The sequence below is a fragment of the Larus michahellis genome, chromosome 3 (genome assembly GCF_964199755.1).
Source record: "Larus michahellis chromosome 3, bLarMic1.1, whole genome shotgun sequence".
Taxonomy (NCBI): domain Eukaryota; kingdom Metazoa; phylum Chordata; class Aves; order Charadriiformes; family Laridae; genus Larus; species Larus michahellis.
This window is the reverse complement of record NC_133898.1, coordinates 28,672,746-28,694,206: the sequence shown is the minus strand read 5'-3', so window position 1 is coordinate 28,694,206 and position 21,461 is coordinate 28,672,746.

The following is a 21,461-nucleotide window of genomic DNA, read 5'->3' as shown; positions in this document are numbered from 1 at the left end:
ATACAAGTATGAAGTATTAGCATCCCTAAGGCAAAGCAGCTCCTGTAATTTAAGACCACCCCAAAGAAACTCTAAAATATTCTTCCAGGGTAATTTTTTAAATGTTAAAAATATGCAGTTAGAACTTACCTATAGCACTGCCAACTATAATTAAATTATATATATTGCTCGTGGAAACAAGCACCACTGCTTCTACGAACGCCACTTCTTCTCCCTTTAGAGCCTGTTCCTGTGGTCCATGTCTCAGGCCAACATCCTGCCAAGGCCCCGGGTCAGGGTTAAAGTTCAGAAATAGAGCAAACCTATAGCTCCAAGCGGTGTTGGAATACAAAGAGATGCCAAATGATGGTGTAGACTGTGAAAACAATGCTCCCCAGAGAGCTTGTTCATGCAGACCATGATGTCGGTCTTTGGCTAAGGCTTGGCCAAAACCTAGAGTTCAGTTTTGACTAAATAGTTGTATAAAACCATAAAACCAAGAGCTCCAGGTGGTGTAGGACTGCAAAAAGGCTGTTAAAGGAAAGCCTAGGCTATCATATGAAGTCTCCCCTGAGACTTGTTTGTGTTTGTCATTGCTATGGGTCTTGGGGTATGGCTATCTAGGAGATAGACTAAGCCTATAACTCCAGGTGGCACACGGCTGCCAGGGGCTGCTGAAAGATAGAGAAAGCCACAAGATTTTCTCACTGACGACTGAGCCCTAACTACGGACTTGGGGTAAGGCCCTGTCAAGGCCTAGAGCCTAGGGTTAGTGTTGTGGCTGGGATGGAGAGATAGCTTAGACCTGCAGTTGGAGGGGCTGCCAAAGGATGGTTTAGATGGCAGAAAAATTTCTTTCCCAAAAGCTGTACATGTAGGCCACGGCTGGGTGTCTTGAGCTAAGGCTTAGCCAAGGCCAAAGGGTTTTGTTAGGGTTAGGCTTAGGGTTAGGAGAAGGACAAAGCTGAGAGCTTCAGGTAGTGCGGGGCAGCACAGGGGCTACCTAAGGACTTGTGGGCTGCAAGAATTCTCCCCATAGAGCTTGTTTGTATGCACCGTTGTTGGGCTATAGTAAATGCCTGTATTATATCCGTATCAGTAGAGTGTTTAAAAAAAACATTATTGAAACCAGAAATGTGCGCATTTTGTATTATATAGGGTTCTTTGGGGGGGTTTTTTGTTTGTTTGTTTGGGTTTTGGTATGGGTTTTGTTTTTTTTTTTAAATAGTATAAAAAATACTCCATCAGTTGAAAACATATTTTGCAATTCTTGATTATATTGAGGTAGAGGACTCTAGAGGAAGAAAAAATGACGGATACTGCAAAACAGTATATTTCTTTCTGGAATTGGAATAGTAACGAAGCACACAGTAAAATGTGACCAAAGGTCCTCTGATTTTATTACTTAGGTGCATGATGTTCTGCGGCATTCAGCACCTAAATCTTATGAGAACTTCTAAAAAATACTTCCAATAAAATATAAAGACTAAAGTAGCACCAATCTAGTTCTACTCCTGTGGTTTAAGAGTGGAGGGGCCAGAAAGGAAAGTGGTGGTAAATTAAAACTGCAGAAGTTATCGAAGGATGTGTCACTTCTCAATTTGTATAAACTGGTGCATGGAGAAACACACACTGCAGCAATGTTCCTTATTTCCATCCTTTTCCATCCTGTCTAAATCCAAGTCAATTAATGAAAACTACAGAAATGAACTTTGCAAAGTGGGTGCTATTGACACATTTTGTAGATCTGAACGTGGAATTCCTTCTTGAAATCTCCTCCTTGCCAAAAATAGAGATATTTTATTGTGAATCAGGTCACTGTAAGATGATCAAAACCATTAGTTCACCTGTCTGCATTTCTTGTGACATACTTGATGTCTAACACGTGAAATAAAGGCTTAGCCATCAGCTAGTCTGCTCGTCCTCTTACGGGGGTGGAATGTGCAGTTGTCGCTACAACACAAGTGCTCCCCATTACCGTTCCTCTCCCTCTTCCGCTGAAGATACAGAGTGGGTGGGCAAGCTCTGCCACTGAAGTCTTCAGAGCTTCTGCTTTACTGTATGCAGAATGTGGACTTGGCCACCAGAGGCACAGAAACGGATGCAAAGTGGCTGGCATAGCTGATTTACTCCATGGGCCAAAAGGTGCAATTTTCTGAGTCTATATTATTTCTGCAGTGTAGTCCCCACATGCTAGGATCAACAGACGAGGATTTCAGTCTACCCTCAGTGAACAGTTCAAATATAAGTCCTTAAATTGTGTTTTTACACAAAAGTCTCTGATATGCTTACCAATCGTGTCCAAACATAAAGTTGTCTTTTAGCTTTCTGTAACTACTGGTCCAGAGCTCAAAACCAAAATTAGCTCCAGTACACATAATGCCTTTCCTGAGTGTCTAGAAAAGCAGGTGGAGGAAAGAGGAGGCACAGGCAGGATGAATTATATTTTTCATTCATCGTAATTCATTGCCTGGGAGGATCTTAGCAGGCAAGGTATTTGATCCATTTTTTAGAGACAGAGGACTTGCAAACAGCGTGTCCTCTTGGATATATTCCCTCTCACCTCCCCCTCTAACTTCTTCCTGGAGCCCATGAGCAGGTGGAAGTGAAAATACTTGTAAATAACAAACCCACATGGTTGAATCCACGCTCTGCAATAATACCAGCAATCCCTCACTCTTTTCTAAGGATGCATTTTTAAAAATAGCTGGCATATGTTTAATCTCTTCATTTTTACAGGACATTTAAGGGGACCTGACAGCACATACTGTGGAGAGGAAAGTGGGTGCACAATTTTCACACTGATAGTGTGTACTATCAGCTGCCATTTAGGCAGTTTAGCCTGCAATCAGTGTAAGACTTGGATGCAGATTTGAATTGCTTAGTCCCAAGCCAAGGCAGACTTTGTCTTCAATTACTAAAAGGTATGTCTGTGTAGATGTAGCAGATAGATAGGTTTAAAAGGAATATAGGTCAAAGCAAAGGAGGCCAGCAGATTCTCAGGCTTGTGCTGCTAGCTGGTGGAGTCAGCTTGGGAAGGAGGCTTTTCAGGAGAGGAAAGGACTAAGGAGGTGATGAGGAACGGTTCCCTGGAGGCTTTTTGGAATCAAAATTTAGGATTGGAAGTCATGTCATGACGAACAGTTCACAAGTACCACAAGGTAGCTAGCTGGAAGTAAGAGCTTACTATCCTTCCCAGTGGAGTAGGTATGCTCTTTCCTGCTATTCCGAAGACATTGCATCCATCATAATAGGCACAAAATCATGTTAGATGATGTATGGCCCTTGGTCAAGTGTGCAACGGATAGCAGCCCAGAGGGTGAGATATAAGCTTTGAACTCAGAAGTGGAGACTTTTCCCCTTGCTACGGTGCAGTAGGAGGACAAATTCATGAAGTGTTCAGATAATACTTGCTAAGTAGAGGACTCCAAGGCCACATCAGAAATCTAATTCTTCCTGCCTTCTCCCATCGTGCCAATCTAGCACGTGTCTCCCTCAGGCAGGATGAGTCCTGGCGAAGAGGTATAAAGCTGTGCACCCATCCCTGTTCCTCACTGGCCAGCACAGATGCTTTCTTTGTGTGCATGGTTGCTCTTAGCTGTGCAAGAGCCTGGCTGAATGAAAACCTGTGTTTTGGCCCCAGGTTTTCCTGGGGGCATTTCCCCTCCTCAGACTTGCTCACTTCAAAGTGGCAGTGAAAAAAATGTCTGTTGTGGCCGGAGTCTCTTCACTAGAGCTGTGGGAGAAGGAAACAGAGCGTTTTGAAAGAAAATTCTCATGTCACTGTACACAACAGCCCTAAGCATCACTGGGAGCTAGGAAGGGGAGGATGAGGCAGTCAGGGTCTAAAATATCATCAAGCAGATATCCTGAGAAGCAAGGAGGACAAGGACTGTCACTCAGAAGATCAGGCAGCAAAAAGGCATCCTGTCTCGGCACTACAGAAGCCAGATGGGTTCTCATGAATGGCCTCCACATTACTTAAAGGCAACTTCCTCAACTGATGGAAGTACCTTCATACAGAGCAGCTAGGCTAATTTTATTTTTGAGGATGAAAGTGTGATAAAAATTATGTGCATGCAAGCTCCTAGGTTGGTTCAAATTATTTATAACTTTTCACAGTCTAAGCTTCTGTCAGGTTTAATTTCATTGCTTCTAAAAATGATATTCTAGACTCAAGCGCTAAAAGGGGAAAAGCTGTCAGGGAAGGAGGAATTTCTTCTATTCAGTTCCACATTTTTTTCTAAACAAGTTTTATTTATTCTGCTGGAGCTCAGGTCTGTTTATTCTGAGAGTCTGTGGCATGCATTTGTTACGATACTGAAAAAGAAAAACATCTCATATATATGAAAAACTCCCACTAGATCCCTCAAATACCTCACATAATGTTTTTTTATGTTATGAATCTTCACTCACACTGAAAAGCTCCTGGTAAATTCAGAATGAACTGTTTCTCTTTCCTATCGTGTTAAAGTCTCAATTTAGTTGGATATTAATCTAATGATAGACACAATAAAGCTTAAACATGTTTAATTATGTTTAATTAACTTTAATTATGATTTTTGGAGTGTATGTTCTCGTGTTTTGGGTTATGAATTCACCATTTCCACCATTTTCCTTGGGATTTTTTGGTGGAGTGGCTACTTCAACAAGAAAAAGTTCAGACAGAAATACAAGACCCAGCAATGGTAGAGAAATTGTCAAAAATAGCCAATAACTGACAACCATTGACAGCCTTGGAGGGTCAAGCAGATGTTTCAGAATATCTTCTTGTAATAAATGGTGCCTTGTTGGATGGCAGATGAATATAAGAAAATAAGAGCTCTTTCTGAACGTGTTGAGATCACCAAAACCATTCCCATGCCTTCAGCTTCTGCTGAAGCAGTCTACAGTTGAGGCACTTCACGAGAACGGACACAGCATTTTGTTTTTCTACCGCAAATAGACATTTCTGTCTATTCTTTGTCCTTCTCCTTTTGTGTTCTGAAGCTGCCTTATTGCAACAGTGGCTTCATCTTGCTGGAAGCTAATTATTAAATGTGTCAAAGTTAGATCAAATATTAATTTACTCTCTTTATTATGTTATACTGCTATTCTTACTTTGCTCAGGGTGAAAAAATGTTTGAGCTTTACTCTGCAGTCCATTTTGAATGAAAATTCTTATAATGTGGCTTGTTGAGGAATCTGGCTCCAAAATACGTATGAATACATGTGTATTTAATAAGGGGATTTGAACCAGCAAACTCATTTAAGTTTTAGTTGTTTTCAATATAAAAATAAAATCTCTGGTGTTTCAAACTACACCTAGTATTTTTATTCCTTAGAGCTTTTATTTATATACTTGTATACAAATATTGCTGGTGCTTTTATGCCATGTGTATCCCTTTAAGAGGTAATCCTTCATTTACCTGTATAATTGGAAGGGAAAATGTTTGCTAACAAAATAAAGTCATTGCTTTGGCTCTTAATTTCCTGTTTATGTTGGAATTGATAGGTGTTTCTTCATTAGTATCAAGAAGGAAGGAGCTGGTCACCTATGAATAACTCATTTGCATTGTAATCACAAAGCTACAGCAGATTGTAACCCCTGATTCAATAACCAAAAAGTACCCATAGGTCTCAGCAAATTAGATGGCCCAAATCCTGCCCATAAACTCAATCCAGAATGAACCAAAGGGCATGCCAGCAATCTGTGTAGGATAATCAAGACTTGGCTTGGTATTCAATAACACAGGGTAATGTATTTATTACTGTAGCATCTAATGTTTCATTTTGTAATTGCATTCTTTCCTACCAGAATGGACTGACAGAAGTGTTTAAAAATATATTTAGCTTTATGTGATGTTGTATCTAAGCAGAACCTAGACTTTTATTTAAATATTCACGTTTGAAGTGTCATTCTCATTTGTTGTAATTTGCTTTAATTTCTATTTGCTTTCAAATGTATTTTCCCAATGATAGTACTTCAATTAAAAGGTATTTGTGCACCTCATCATTGATTCAAAAGGGGGAAAGACAGGCAGACTGGAGGAACTGGCCTGAAGTCCTTTACATATCTACAGAAAAAGACTTAGAAAAGCACAGACGAGAAATTCACAACTTCTTGCCCTAGCTGTGCTGTGGCAGTAAGTCTGTTTTGAATAGACCATTTCTTAAAAAAAAAAAAAAGGTAGTTCCATCTACATACCAGTTCTGAATTTGGCTTTTAATTATCGTTTTGTATTGATGCCACAGGTAAGAACCAAGAGTATTGGTAGATTTCTTTGATGATTCAGAAGACCATTCAGTAGAAATTGGATGCAGCTGTATTCAGTAAATCCTATATACTAGTCATCAAGACTGATACAGCTTTCAGGATAAAACTGAAGTTTTTCTTAATTTGTGAAAAGCTCTTTTCTTTTTTACAGTAGGATAAACCTGATGGTTTAATGGATCAGCATTTCTTTGAGCTAACTTAGAAAAAACGTGACACGTAGTTAGTACAAAGTGTCACCTGAATCATTTATATAACATTCCTCCCACCGCACTGCTCATAATATCTTCAAAATGCAGGTGAAGAACTGCAACAAAAGTGATAATGTAAGGGAAAAGCCTGAGATGTGAAATGGCAGCACATGAGGTACAATGATAAGGCCAAGGCATTTCCAGGTCATAAACAAACCAAAAACCTTTGTGTAAGAAAAAAAAGCATCTCCATGCTTTTATGATGTAGTGAGTATCATTTACATTGTTGTACATATATATGCAATGGTCAAATAACCATGATATTTGCCCACAAATCAGTAGTGGACAAACCCAAAATATATCGATGTTCATAAGAATTTTTTTTTATCGTGTCTAGTAGCAAAAGGATGGCAGTTTGTAAAAGGTAAATATGTTGTATTTGTCAACTTTGCAGAGCAGAACATATGCATTAGAGACTGGTTCTCTCTTAATGTTATTGTCACCATGTTAACATGAGTTGGAGTGTCACTGGATCTGATAAAAAGTCTAAATCCTGTTCTGCATACTTGTTATGGTGCCAAAGAAACTTGCACTGTCCTCGGCATATTTGCTTACACACATTTGTGCAACATAGGGTCATTGGGCTTACTTAGGTTGAAACAGGAATTTATCAAAAGTAAGTAATTTTAAGAAAACTGAAAATTAAATTGAAGGACTTAAATCTCATCTGTCTTTATGTTCATGTAAAATGAGATTAATACCTCCGAAGTCAACATAATCAAGGAAAGAATGTACCTTTAAGAAGTTTGCACAAGAACTAGCTGGGAGCTGATTTTGTGTTGTGCAAATACCTGTGCTGCACAATGCAGGTCACTTAGGGTGGAGATTTTGAACAAAATAGCCATCAGACTTCTCTTCAACTGATATTGTTATTACGCCTTCTCCATTGTATTGTTATTACACCTTCTCCATCCCAGTACTTGGTCTCAGGCTTTTCCCATTCCTAGGACAAGTAATGTGCTAGACCTCCACCGCAGGACTGGTGCTCCCACGTCCACCGTTCACCACAATGGCTCTTTTCAGAGATCCCACCTGCCACACACAATGGGTTGGCTCATCTGGGATCTCCCACGTGAATTTGCCACACAGAGTTGGAAACAGAGAGACGTTTAATCTAGAGCAATATTTTAACAAAAGTAATTTTGCTGAGCACGGGGCCAAACCTGCAGGCCCTCTCCATCATGCCACTCATGACTGTTTCTTAGTTGCTGCTCAGACTGATGCCTGAGGGCACTAATAGGCAGGGATTCTCCGCCCACACCCTCTGCCCATGGGTCCAGGACCTCCGTTTAAGCCCAGCCCTGTGTTGTTGGTGTGTCTCTCAGTTAAGGCGATTGTTGTGCTTATTTTTAGCCTTCTCTCCTGCTTTCCCTGGCTGGGGGAGAGCCCCAGCAACCTGGGGCTCCCTGGATGGTCCCTGGACCTGATTCATCCCTGGCTGTGCCAGGGCTATCAATGGACCTTTTTCCAGCCCATGGCTTTATTTGTCCAGCTGAGCCCCTGCAGAACTGTGCTGTGGTGGGTGAGGACACTGCCCTGCCAGGGTCGCCCTCAGCTCCCAGCCTCTTCTCCCCTGCTCCTGCTGCTCCTTGGAAAAAGAAGTATATTTTAATATTTTTCAGTATAAATTTCTTTTCTCTTTCCACAGTAAGGTCTCTTCAGCATGAGATGGTAGAAGCTACACTGTTTTAAGAAGTTATTTTTATAATATACAGTTGCATTACAATGCCATCATGATATATGTTTTAAATAACACGAAGGGATGGAAAACAAAACAATAAAACACAGCTGGCATGTTTTAGTGTGCACTACTCTGATCCGTAGTTTGCTGACAGTATAAGGCCTCAGGGTGAGGTGTTTATACTAATTTAGTCTTAATACCCTATTGTGCTTTACCGTTTTGCTTTATTTTCCTCAGTCAACTTTTGTGCTTTGTCAAAATGTTCCTTGACTTTCTCCAGGAGCTATAGTCGGGACTTTACAATCAGCAGGTTTTGCCATTATCTTCTAATTTTGCAATTCTGCTCTGGTATTGTAAAACCAGAAAATAGCTGAAAGCAAAACAGCACTTCTCTTATAAGCCGTATACTAAATCAATTTACGCGACTAATAGAAGAAGGGATCTGAATGGTCTCCCACATAAACAAGAGCTATTCACCCACGTAAGGGTTTTCAAGACCTTATCCATATAGTTCAGATATAAAAATACTTGTCATAAACTTCCATCACCGCCTAGAGAATCCAGAATATCTCGACAAGATTGACTGCGAAAGATTGACCTGACCTGCTGAACAACATGGCTCCAGGGCAACTACACTAGGATGAATCTTTCTGCATTGAAGAGAACTGTTTGTCAGCAAGAGGCATTGCGTAGCTCACGGCATTAGCTCTCCCCCCCACAACTATTTACCTCACGGTTTACATCACACCTGCAGCGGCGTGTTTTCTCGCTATTGATCTGTCAGCTATTGAAAATTACATATTTACATCAAAGCAATAAATCATTCAATGCAAAGTATGCAAGTAGGGGAGTAGCTGTACTAATAACAACACCTAATCCTGCCATGGAACAGGGTCTAGCCTGGATGATACATTCAATAAAACTATTCGTTATTACATTCTTGTTTCTCCAACAGATGAATTCTTAATATCTATATATGCTGATGAAAACTAATGTTTTATGTGACAGACGCCCACGGTAGTGAAAATCTGATCTAAGGGAGAGCTGCACTGTGCATCAAGAAAGTCTGAGCTGGTGGTCAAGTTCTCAGTAAGATGTTAAAGACACAGTGGATGCAAGCCCTTCTTTTTCATATTGAGGCTTTCCCGTGGTTATCAACACGTGTTGTTACACAGAACTCTACCTCAGTTATGATTTCAAATTTAGAAACTGAAAGTAATACAAATTTCGGTTGCCTAATGTTTAACAAAATGCTTCCTTAGGTTGCGTAATAGAATATTCTGAACTGGGATATGGGCAGAGGGCATTTCTGGTGAAGGATCTTTGTCAATTAAGAAACATTTGATCTGCTGCCCTAAGGCTTGGATTTACAGACATCAACGTCATGCTGCAATGCGGAATTTCCACTCAGCTCTTCTCTGACAACAGCTCTGAAGTGAGACGGGGAGTAGGTTACAAAGGACTCTTCTTATAGGTATTGGTCTACTGTTTACTAATTATTGGGGTTTTCCAGTCTTTTACATAGATCACATTTTGATAAATCCAAGTCAGTAGAAAAGTAATGTACAGTGCATTCAAATATCAATGTCATCTTGCTGTTTCAAGCCTGTGCTGTAAGACAGTGAGGAAAAAATATTCCTTGCTTAAAACTTTATCTTAGTGGTTATTTTCTTTAAAATAATCTTGTAAATATGTCACATGGTTCAGAAATTTTATAATCATGAAAAATTAATAATATATCAATATTGTAGCAATCACAGTTGTGAATCCCTTTGGATAAGAGAATGATTGTTCTCTAATAATCTTCTATACCATGCTGGGCTGCTTTACTCTCTCTGTTAATATTTTTGTCCTTAACTTTTAGCTTAGTTCAAGTGTAGCACTGATATGTATAACCTTGGTTACTAGAATTCCATACTGCTTCAACACCAAGAGCTGTACAGCTGTATCATATTGTGGGGTCGGCTCTGCATGGGCTGTTTTTTTGCCCTGTTTTAATTAAGAATATAAGAGTATTATAATACTGCACTAAGCTCCTTATGAAAGTAAGGAATATTCAAAAGTAAAGAAATAACATAATGCCTACATTAGAAATAAATATGTATTTTTATTTAAAAAGCAATTAAATTTTAGGGTGGGTGCGGTTTTTTTTTTCTGATCTTACTTGTTTGCTTGCATTTACAGATACCAGGGCTGGGCTAGAAGGCTTTGAGTACAGGTATCTCCGTCGTAACAGGATTCATATAAAAGAGGTATCGCTAATTTCAGCCGTAGTGGATTTGACATTCAATTCTGCATTTTCTAATTCATTGCCAAATTATATACACTGTTGTTAGATGTTTATAGAGATGTGATTAAAGTTGCGGGGTGTTTCGTTTAAGGGGTTATTCAAACATTTTGGAAGGTAGTATATGAATTGCCTGTATTTGGTAAGAACACATGGCGCATGGTATTTCTTCTCATCCAGGAGAATACTAAGCAAAAGTTTCTTGAAATTATTTACATAAGCCAAGGATACAAAAAGTTTAGGAGACCTTAGGCTCCAGTTGCTTGTGACCACAAGATCTCTATTAAAATTATTCACCCAAAGCTGATATATTACTGTTTCAGTACTTTGTGTGAGTAATGATGTATCATTACACTGATTTATTTCTTTGCCATAGGCAAATTTTATTAAAATATTGTAGAGCAGAACAGATAATCTAAGAAGGTTTCTGCAAGTTGCACGTTTCTGCAACTAAAATGTAAGTACCTAACTTGGTACAAATGCCTGCATAACGTTGAGAACAATACTATAGAAGCTAAACAGACTTGTTTGGACTTTTTAGCAGCATCTCCCTCTAACAAACAAGGGAACTGTGATTCAATGCAGGAAAAACTGTAAAACAGAATTTGTCAAATCCCAGGAACATGTGAACGACTTCTGGTGGATTTTTACATGCCTCTCCTAGACAAAAAGATATTGTACAACACTTCCACTTTCTACAGCATTTCTGCTCTCTAATGACGTCTTTTCCTACGTAGGTTTTTTTGCTGATCTTTACCCATACAGCATGGTTTGGACAGTCCAGAAATAAAGGCAAGGTATGCTCCAGCTGGGACTCTAATAAGCTTTTGCTGTCCCATAATCAAACCTGTTTATAAAAACTAAGCAATATCAGACTGTATCACGTGGCTAAAAGAACTTCAAGAACGCATAACGTTACAGAAGTGGTTTTAGTGATTCAGTAGCTGGTAGCCCCCTCTCCCATGTGAGTAACAATCTGCTGATGGAGACTCACATCACAGCTACTGTAGAGCATTGTCCTTCAAGAGGTATAGCTGTAAGCCATCTTTCTTATCATCTTTTATAATGGCCATGATCAGTGGATATGACTTGAAAGAATTTATTTCTCCATAGAACAGTTCCCAGAATCAACAGTGTTTTGCTTTTGTCTTGCTTTTGTGCTTGTCTGAAAAGAAAAAAAAAAAACAACCCCAAACTATTAATGAGTTAAAAATTAGCTACTGTTTATGTCTTGGTTACAAGAAAAATGAAGGATATTTTTGTTCTGGTGGATTTTCATGGAACGCCCTAAAATTTAGCAAGTACGGAAGTTTTCTACTGAATTTTCTGTTTCATAAAAGAGGTTTTAAATTAATCATTTTGACCATAAAAGAACTCAGAGTAGGTGTATATATGGAGATCCCAAATCTCTCGTGCTTCCATATAGAAACAGTCTTACTCAAAAATACTTTTGCTTCAGGGCCTTTTCTTGAGGCTGTTGATATAAATGCTGATGGAGCTGTGACCATGCAGAATCAATGAAATTCTGCCTCTGGATGTTTGGTTAGTAAATCCAAGTAGAAACTTTGATATTTAACATCATTATAGATTACATTTTCCTTCAGAGTATTTTATGTCCCTCTGTTTCTTTTGAGGTTACCCCACTGCCAAATATATGTCGTCATAAAGCTTGACTATGGTTTTATTAGTGTTTTCTGTATTATTGTTCTTCATTCCGCTTAGGATCACCATTATGGAGCATCAACCACAATACTTCTAAAAGCAAAGAACAGAAGGAAAGAGACATGCTTTTAATTATTTAAAAAACCAGGACATATCTGAAAACTGAATCAATTGTTGGACAAGTAGAAGAGTCTGCTACTCCAACGTTTTAAAATCCAAGGGGGGCAGTCTCATTGGTATGTGTTCAGCATAATTTTCAAGAATTGTAATATTCAGGTGGCTCAGAGATATTTTATCTTAAGTTACATGAAATTCAAAGTTTAGGGCTTAAGTCTACTTGAGGCAAAGGTAGGGGATGGTGACTGACACTCATAAAATAACAGGCTATATTTACACAATGCTTTAAATATGATTGTTGAACTATGTTGAAATACTACTGCATTTTTGTGCAGTATTTTCTGTGTTACATTTTGCTTCATATTTGTGCTGAGCTTGAAGAGCTGCTCTAACAGCCAAAAAGCAAATACTGCCATCAACCCCTTGCCTGGTTTCTTATGGTATTCTTTGGACCTTTGAGGGGTCAGCCGCAGTCAGTACTGGATAGATAAGGCTAAGGAAAGTTTTTCCTGTAAATAGATAGCTTAATCTGTTCCTGGAGAGCACAATCCTACAAGTTAACTTTTAAAATTTTTATTTCTTTTTAAGGAAAGATAATGTTTTATATTTTTGCTCTTAGAGAACACTTTCTGTGGAGATATATCTTTGGATACTTTCATGTTATCGACGTTCTAAGACACTCAGTGGGATGGAATGCAGAGTTCCTTTCTTATTTGTTTTTTTTTTCAGGGAATACCTTAAACTGCTTGCTCCTCCTTCAATTTGGTACCGATGGCTCGAAGTACTGATTATTCCTAATATAAGAATATAATCTCTGGCAACATTCTGAAGTCAAAGTAAAGTCATTTTACTTCAGTGGTGAATAAACTGAAAGAAGAGACCCACGTTTCCACATCTCCTCCAACCTGCCTCTCTCTTAGCTGCTACAAGAACTAAAAAAGTGAGGCTTCTCTGAGATATTGCTAATATTTTATACAGAATCATAGCTAATTTTCACTACAAAAGGAAGAGAGGGAGGAAATATAAGTTGAGTGAATTAGGGTTGTCTGGTTTTAGGATTTGCCCTAAACTCCAGATCAAGCATGGTACAGTAGAATTTATTTTAAAACTCTTTCTCATTTACTATACATTATGATCAGGAAAGGATCTCGCCTTCAGTTTGACTTTGAAGAAATGTTTGTCAACAAAACAAAGGTGCTCTTGGTTAGCTGTAAATCGACATCTCCGTGAATTTGAGTTTGAAGGGTCTTGATCGTAGGGCATCAAAGAGACAAGCATGATCTTCTCTTTAGGATTACACATACCCCAAAAGAGCATTTAAGATTACAGATCAAGTTCTACCTAATAATCAGGAAACTCCTTGAGTTTTACAATTACTGTATTGTTAGCAGTGTTTGGGTCTAGGGTTTTTTAATACATAACTCCACAGTATTGCTTGCTACCTGCAATATGTTCACATGAATCATTAAAGGCACCTGATGAATACTTAGATAAGAAGCAATGTTAGAAGTTTGGTAATATTTATCTATACATAGACTAGAAAGAATAACAAGCTATCCTGTTTTCCTCAGATACCCCTATAGAGAATGCCTTTCCATGTCTCAGAATATTTAAGTACCAGTTCTCAAGCAGTTTTACATTTATTTTTTTTTTAGGGAAAATGATATGACATGCCAAATAAACAGTAGCAAATAACCCTTTTTAAACTATGCGAAATAGCTTTATGATTTGTTAGTTTTATTCTGTAAGATAAACAGGATAAATGTCTGAAAAGTAGGTTTAGAATACAATTTAGCTAGAATGTATGCAGTTCTTTTGGAAATGCAACAAGAAATAATTTTGTTTACAGTCTTATACAATGCCTTAATGGAGACATTTTCTCCTTTTTTAAAAGAAGGAAAAAAAAGCATTAATAATTAATTATTTAGAGTGAAGTACATTAAAAAAGATGCAGTTAATGTTATAGACCAATACCCAAAGCCCCTGAAAATCAGGACAGAAGTTAAGCAAAGCTGTCATTCAGCCTTTGGCTACTTTCAATGTAACTAAGGCGATTAAAGAAAAGTGCACTCAACCCCCATATCCTCTTTTATCACCCTCACGACTTAAATTCTTTTGTTTTCCAGACTTCCAAAAAGTGCATTCAAATTTTGCACAGCTTTTTCTTTCCATTAGATTTGCTTTTTCTAGGGACATAAAAGAAACCAAACAACCAAAGACCAAAAAACTGCACCACAGTGGCATCTGGCTTTCAGTTGAATATTTAATCACTCTCCCCGTATCATTCAGATGGATAATAAATGCTGCCTACTTTCATGCTACAGTCTGTCCATTCAAAATGGGTTTATGTTTTCACTGGTATAAAGTGAGCATCATTTTTGCTTTTATGTATATATCCTTTTTATTCCTAACAGAGTATGCTCTTAAACAGCAAGTATATTGTTCATGGCATCAAAAACGACAGCTATAAATTTAGAAGATTTAGTGCAAGCAATGTTAGTATACATCATTTCAATAGTGCTAGGCATTTTTTACTTTTCCTCAAGCAGTTTATTCAGTAATGAAAAATATTACTATTTCTTTATTTGGTCCAGAAATTATTTTCTTGCATTAACAATTCTTTAAAGTTATTGATCTGCTTTGTTTTTTTTAAACAATTCCCAATTTTAAGTTTCTTATGAGACTTGAGCACAATAAGAAATAGCTGTGCATTTTCAGTAAGTTGCTTCATCATCACAGAATGCTTTTAATGAAATTAAAATAACATGTTTCAAATATGCATCAAGTTCAGACTTCTATTGTGAAAAAAACGGTATCAAAATTTATATGGCATATATTACGAAGAAAAGTCAACGACCTGAATATGTCAGTCATAATCTTTATGCACTTATCACACCTGGGGTGAAGAATTATGTCTTCAGTTCTGCATGGACAGGAAAACCATAATGCAAAGAGATCAGTAAGAATTTCTCCATCACTTAGGTCACATTCTGTAGGCAGCAGGCAATAGAAATATTTGACATTAAAGTACTTCCCTTTTCCTCTCAGAACAGGAAAGCTAGTCAGAGCATTTCATGCTGTTGTTATCACACGATGCTGTTACGTGGCATGCCAGTTGTCATGCGTTGGTAGCCCATGACACGCTCTGCCCGAGCACGCGGCGCCACTGCCAGAAGTGAGCAGAGGCCTGGGTGCAGCAGAGGGCGGGCGGGTGAGGAGCCGCAGTCTCTGCCATCCCAGCTGAGCCGCACGGCGTGGCACAGAAGGCTACAACCTCTTCCCTCCATGCCCACCCCCTGGTTTCCTCTCCATTACATTTAGAAGTATAAGTAAAGCAGCATAAGTAAAACTGTAGGTATTGTGGAGTAGCCATGCTTTATCATATGGGGGTTTGTACTGTCATATTTCTTGTTGCTGTAATAGAAGTGAGTAATAGGAAAATTATACTAGTGCCTATGAACTTTTCTGGTGCTGTTCTCCCTTAATATAGCTGTACCCTCATTGGTATTCAGTTCCTTGGACATAGTTGAAAAAGGAAAAAAAAACACCTCTGAAGCTGCTAAATTATGTAATTCAAAGAAAAGGAGGACCCGCAGGAATTACACATGAAGAATAAAACCAGGCATATTTAGTTTACGCAGGATAAAGTGTAGCTGCACTGCCAGGCATAAGACATCCAGTAAGTTCCAAGCGTGAGGAAGACACTTTTTAGTTGTCTAATTGCGGTCACTATGGCAGTTACCTGGCAAGGACCATTGTCATCAGCAGGACGCGCTACTAGAAGATGTTGTGGTCTTAAGGGAGGCCTGAAAATTATTAAGGCACCTGCGGTGTGCGGTAAGCGAGCCTAGTATAATCGTGGCATTAAGTCCGTTAAACAGTATCACTTCAGTTTAGGCTTTCAATTCAACTCTGTGATCCTGAATAGAAAAGAAAGGACTATTTCATTAGCTGGAAACTGGATTCTTTCTCTGGAACCACAACCTGGTAGCCACTGGAAATAATAACTTGAATATTTGTGTTTGGCAAATGTAAGTAAATTAAACAGTTTGGAGCTAGTTGCCAAAAGCCTTCTGAGAAGGGTACCAGTACTCAATGGGTACAAGGTGGAGAGGTCTGATAAACAGGGTAACAAGGGGGAAATAGAGAAACACAGGGGTGCAAAACTAGAGAAATATAAAAAACTTTTTTAAAAATAGAATATAATGTTTCTGGGATTAGAGAAATACCGTAATAAATTAACAGACTGCTTATTTAATCAATTTGTGGATTTACAAACCAGAAACTTCATCCCCAGCTGTTTGAAAACATGAGTTTTTTTATTTTATAATCGTATGAATTCTGAAAGCAAGAGATAAAGCAAAACAAATTCAGATGATACTAGGTAAAGCTTATATATTATTTATTTATATATTATTACATTACAGCCTTTTAAAATTAAGTCATTTCTATATGAGGTGAGAATTCCATTTGAATGGGAATAGACAACTAAATTGCATGAAGGTAACACAGTTCTATGAAGAAGCCTCAAGCTGCACTGCTGGTATTCCACGCCCAGTAAGCTTCTACTGGAATTCTGACATGCTGTTGACTGGCTTTCACATCTTGTGTTATTGAACTAACAATTAAGGAAAATCAGAAAAGCCTATGATTCATAAATTGTTATGTATGGTCTAATATATGAAACATTTTTCTGGATATGTAGGAAATCAGAGCTCTAAAGATAAAGTAACCATTTAAAATGAGAAAGGAACAAGTAGAAACACCACTTATTGCATACTTTTTATTAAAGAAATGGCTCATTATCCTTTTGTGTGACTCATGAAGTCACCATCGATCAGCTATGTAATCTGTAATTACATAGCATTTCCCTGCCAACATGGGTGCAAAAAAATCCATAGGTAGAATTTTATTAACTCTGACTCAAGGGACTGTTAAAGGATATTGGACTTTACAGTCATGATTTTTGAAACTGACTACTTAATTTGCGTGCCTTAATATTTGGATTTTCAGATGGAGATATTTTTCATGAAAACTTCAGAAATAGGTACCCACCCTTTGAAAGCCAGCCCCCTTTAAACCAGTCCAATGACTTCCTTCTCCAATGTCCAACATTAAAACCAACATAGAACAATTCAGACACCCTGCAGCAGAAAATTATTAAACATCAAAATTATGCGTTTCTTAGTGCCACAAGGTGACATTTTGCTTGTAATAAACATGTAGTGTAACTATGATTATTTTCATTATGCACGTATCCATCTGATCCTATTTAAAAGCAAACTGCATTGAGTAAAAATGAAAATTCTTTTTTCTGTCCTTAATTCTTGTATTTCAGATGCATTTCCTTCTATTTTCTTGGCTCATTGACTACAAATAAGAACACCTGTCTTCTCTTCTACCTGCTTTTTTTTTTTTTTTGTATTTTTATTACTATCACTGAAGTCTGAAAGATTTCCTTACTCGGTATTTTTTTTTTTAATACAGAATTAATTCAAAGACCTTTCGACATGATGTGCTATGGTCTCTCCAAAATGTGACTTCCACTGTTCTCTCACATCCCATTCCCTCAAATATCTCCTCTAAATTAGTCCCCCTCCCCCCCAAGGAAATCTTTCACATTTCTATTTCAATATCTGGTGACATGGTGGAAAGCAGTATGCAAGGTAAGGACAGAATGCTAATTGATATAAATGGGAAATGACAGTAATGGTCTCTGTTTGCACCATGGCTGGAGACTTCTGTGTAATGAAAAATCCTCCATACTTAGTATTTTTTGTCCCTCTAGTACTATTAGCTAAGATAATGGTTTATTAAATTTTTGAACCAAAGTCGTAGTTCTGCTGTGCAAAGTTGAAATATAATACATAGAAGATTTTTTTCATCTTTGAGCATTTCTAGAATGGGATTTCTTTTTTTCCAGAAATACGGAAGGAGAAAACATATTGGCAGCCTGCATTGTAATTAGTCCACTTCAATAAGTGATAAATGGTTTCATTATTATTCATTTCTGGCCTCTCAAGAGATTTCAGAAGTTTTATTCAAAATTGGAATATTTTTTCATCAATAAGACTTCATGTGTGTGTGTGATTGTAACACAGAAAACTGACAATTACCCTTCCTTTCCTGAGTCAAGCACTGTGACTGTTAGATGAAAAGAAAGGTGATGCAACATTAATTGCTTCTGTGGTAAGACGAAAGGGTTCCGGCAAGGTGTGAAAATAATGCAGTGTTGCCTTTTACTTTACATACTGTTAGAATTGGATCTTGCATTTTAAAATTTTCTTGTTGTTTGATATACTGCTAGTGAACTATGCCAAAAAACCAGAAGTTTCTGCTACACAGCTCCAAGATTTGAGAGACAAGAAAAATCACATCACACAACAAACAAAACCCCACCATTAGAAATCATCACCAATGAAGATGAAATTAGAGAGAACAAATGAGGGAAAAGTAAAATTGCCAAGAGTCCTCCAGGTGACCTGTGAAAGTCTGTCTCTCCGCCTCTCTGGCTCCAGGTCTTTCTGCTGCTTACGGACCACCCAGGCCAGTTTGAAAGAAGCAGCTGTGCTGCACAGCAGCTGGGGCAAGGCTCTTTCTCCCCACATGTACTGGCCTAACCACAGCTTCCCAGTTGCCTCCCTGGAAGACTTTTAATTATATTTTATTTCAGGTGGAAGAAAGGGATAGCTATTTCATAGGTGGAGATTTATTTAAAATTTTGAAATAAGAAAAAAATATTGGTCCAATTATAGCACGCTAAAGGCATTTATACATTTGAAAATCATTCTAAGAGGCGCTTCTCAGACTATGCTTCAAAGTTTAGGTTGCTTTTGAACAGCTTTCAGCTTTTTGAGGCTTTCAGATACTAATAGCTTGGTCAAATTTCAGTGACTAATTCAGAAGACTGCCGACAAACCCCATATTCCCCCAAAAGGAGATGATCTGTTGTCTTGTCAAAATTGAAGTCTTGCTTACAAATTTCAAGTAAAATTAAAAACTTTTAACCTCTCTACAATGACATTTTTCCTTACTATTTTTAAATACCCAGAACAGTTTTCAGTGTTTTCAGTTTCCAAGAAGAGCCTAAGGAAGAAACACAACCTGTGAAATTTCAGCATAAATGCCTGAAGACAGGTGATATGATAAACAACTGGAGAACAGCATCCTGTAAGGAACAGAATCTGGTGACATGAAATTACAGATACTGTACGTGCGTTGGCCGCTACGGAAAAGGCACATTCACTAGTTCGGTGTACGGAAGATTTTGCTAGATTAAACATGACTTAAACCTTACTATTTAAGCTCGAAGGATCTAAAATGTGGGTGAGGAAGGTGTGCTGTTGGAGAGGATGAGAAGGAAAACCACCAGCCACCAAACGAAGCTGTGAAACTATGTTTCTCTGTGGTTTGAAAAGCAAAAGCCATTCTTAAAACATACAGCCACATTCACAGTATCACAGAGTGGTTGAGGTGGGAAGGGACCTCTGGAGGTCAGCTGGTCCAATCCATCTGCTCAAGCAGGCCCACTCAGAGCTGGTTGCCCAGCGCCATGTCCAGACAGCTTTTCAGTATCTCCAAAGAGGGAGACTCCACAACCTCCCTGGGCAACCTGTGCCTCTGTTTAGTCACCCCCACAGTAAAAAAAGTGATTCCTGATGTTCAGAGGGAATCTCCTGTGTTTTAGTTCATGCCCATGGCCTCTGGTCCTGTTGGTGGGCACATGGACAGGAGCCTCGCTCCACCTTCTGTGCACCTTCCCTTCAAGACATTTATAAGATCCCCCCTCAGTCTTCACTTGGCTAAACAGCCCCAGCTCTCTCATGAGACTTTCCTCGTGAGAGAGGTGCTCCACTCCGCACTTAATCATCTTTGTAGTTCTTTGCTGGCGCACTTAATCGTCTTTGTAGTTCTTTGCTGGACTTTCCAGTAGCTTCATGTCTCTCTTGTACTGAAGAGCCCAGAACTGGACACAGTGCTCCAGGTGTGGCCCACCAAATGCTGAGTAGAGGGGAAGGATCACCTTCCTTGACCTGCTGGCAACACTTCTCCTACTATGACCCAGGATACCATTAGTCATCTTTGTGGCAAAAGCACATTGTTGGCTCATGTTCAACTTGGTGTCCACCACGACCCTCAGGGCCTTTTCTGCCAAGCTGCTTTCCACCTAGGTGGCCCCCAGCATATACCAGTGCCTGGGCTTGTTCTTCCCCAGCTGCAGGACTTTGCAATTCTCATTGTTGGATTTCATGAGGTTCCTGTCAGCCCATTCCTCCAGCCTATTGAAGGTCCCTCTGGATGTTTCAAAACATCAGTGAATAAAAATGGACACAGCAATTTTGGACTCTTTACAGCAAATTAAGCAAGGTAAGTTCATGGCAACTTGCTCATGGGTGAGCATTCTAGATATATGGGTTTAATTACTCATCAATTTGATAAATATACAGTTGAGAAAACTGGAAGGACTCCTAGGAATGTGAGTTGCTCCTGGCTGTTTATACAGACAAGTACTCCATGTTCTCTTAAAAGAAAAGCAAGTAGTATCAGGACTTCAGATATGACATTGTTGTGTTTCCTGTCATTGCTGCAGTTTGGCTAACTGTCCAGTTTAGACAACTGTAATTTCCTGTGTGTGTACAAGTTACGTTTGTTTACATCTTTAGAAAAAAATGAGCTGGAAGGAGCTTTGATCCTTTCTCACCCTTACTATGGTTTTCAGGGCTCATTTGAGATATAATTTGGAGTCATATGGATATGTGGATTATCAGCTCTCTCTGATCCTGCAGCCAATGCCAGCATAGAAAACAGGTCAATCAGAAAGTATTTTGAAAAAGCATGCCCCCTTGTGCTGTTGTATGGTATGACACGTCGGTTTTTAAAGAGTAGTTGAGTAGATCAGTCCACAAATATCTATCTGAAGAAGACACTTCAACATTTCTTCGTTAGAAGGCAGACCGGTGGCTGTAAAATGAATGTAGACAAGGTTGCATGGCAGAGATGGTACGAATTTTTACCCACGAATGGGTAACTAAACGCTAGGCAGGTCACCTCCTTATGCAGTGGATTTGATGCGTTGTCACTGCCTGTCCTTCAGCCTTTCAGAAAGACATCCAGACCTGGTATTACAAACATATGCTTAGAATCAAACTGAGGAAGAAGGTGCTATGTGGGGTTACCTTGCTGGTACTATACTGAAGGTCAGGCCAAATAACAGCTGTCCTTTCAACTCAC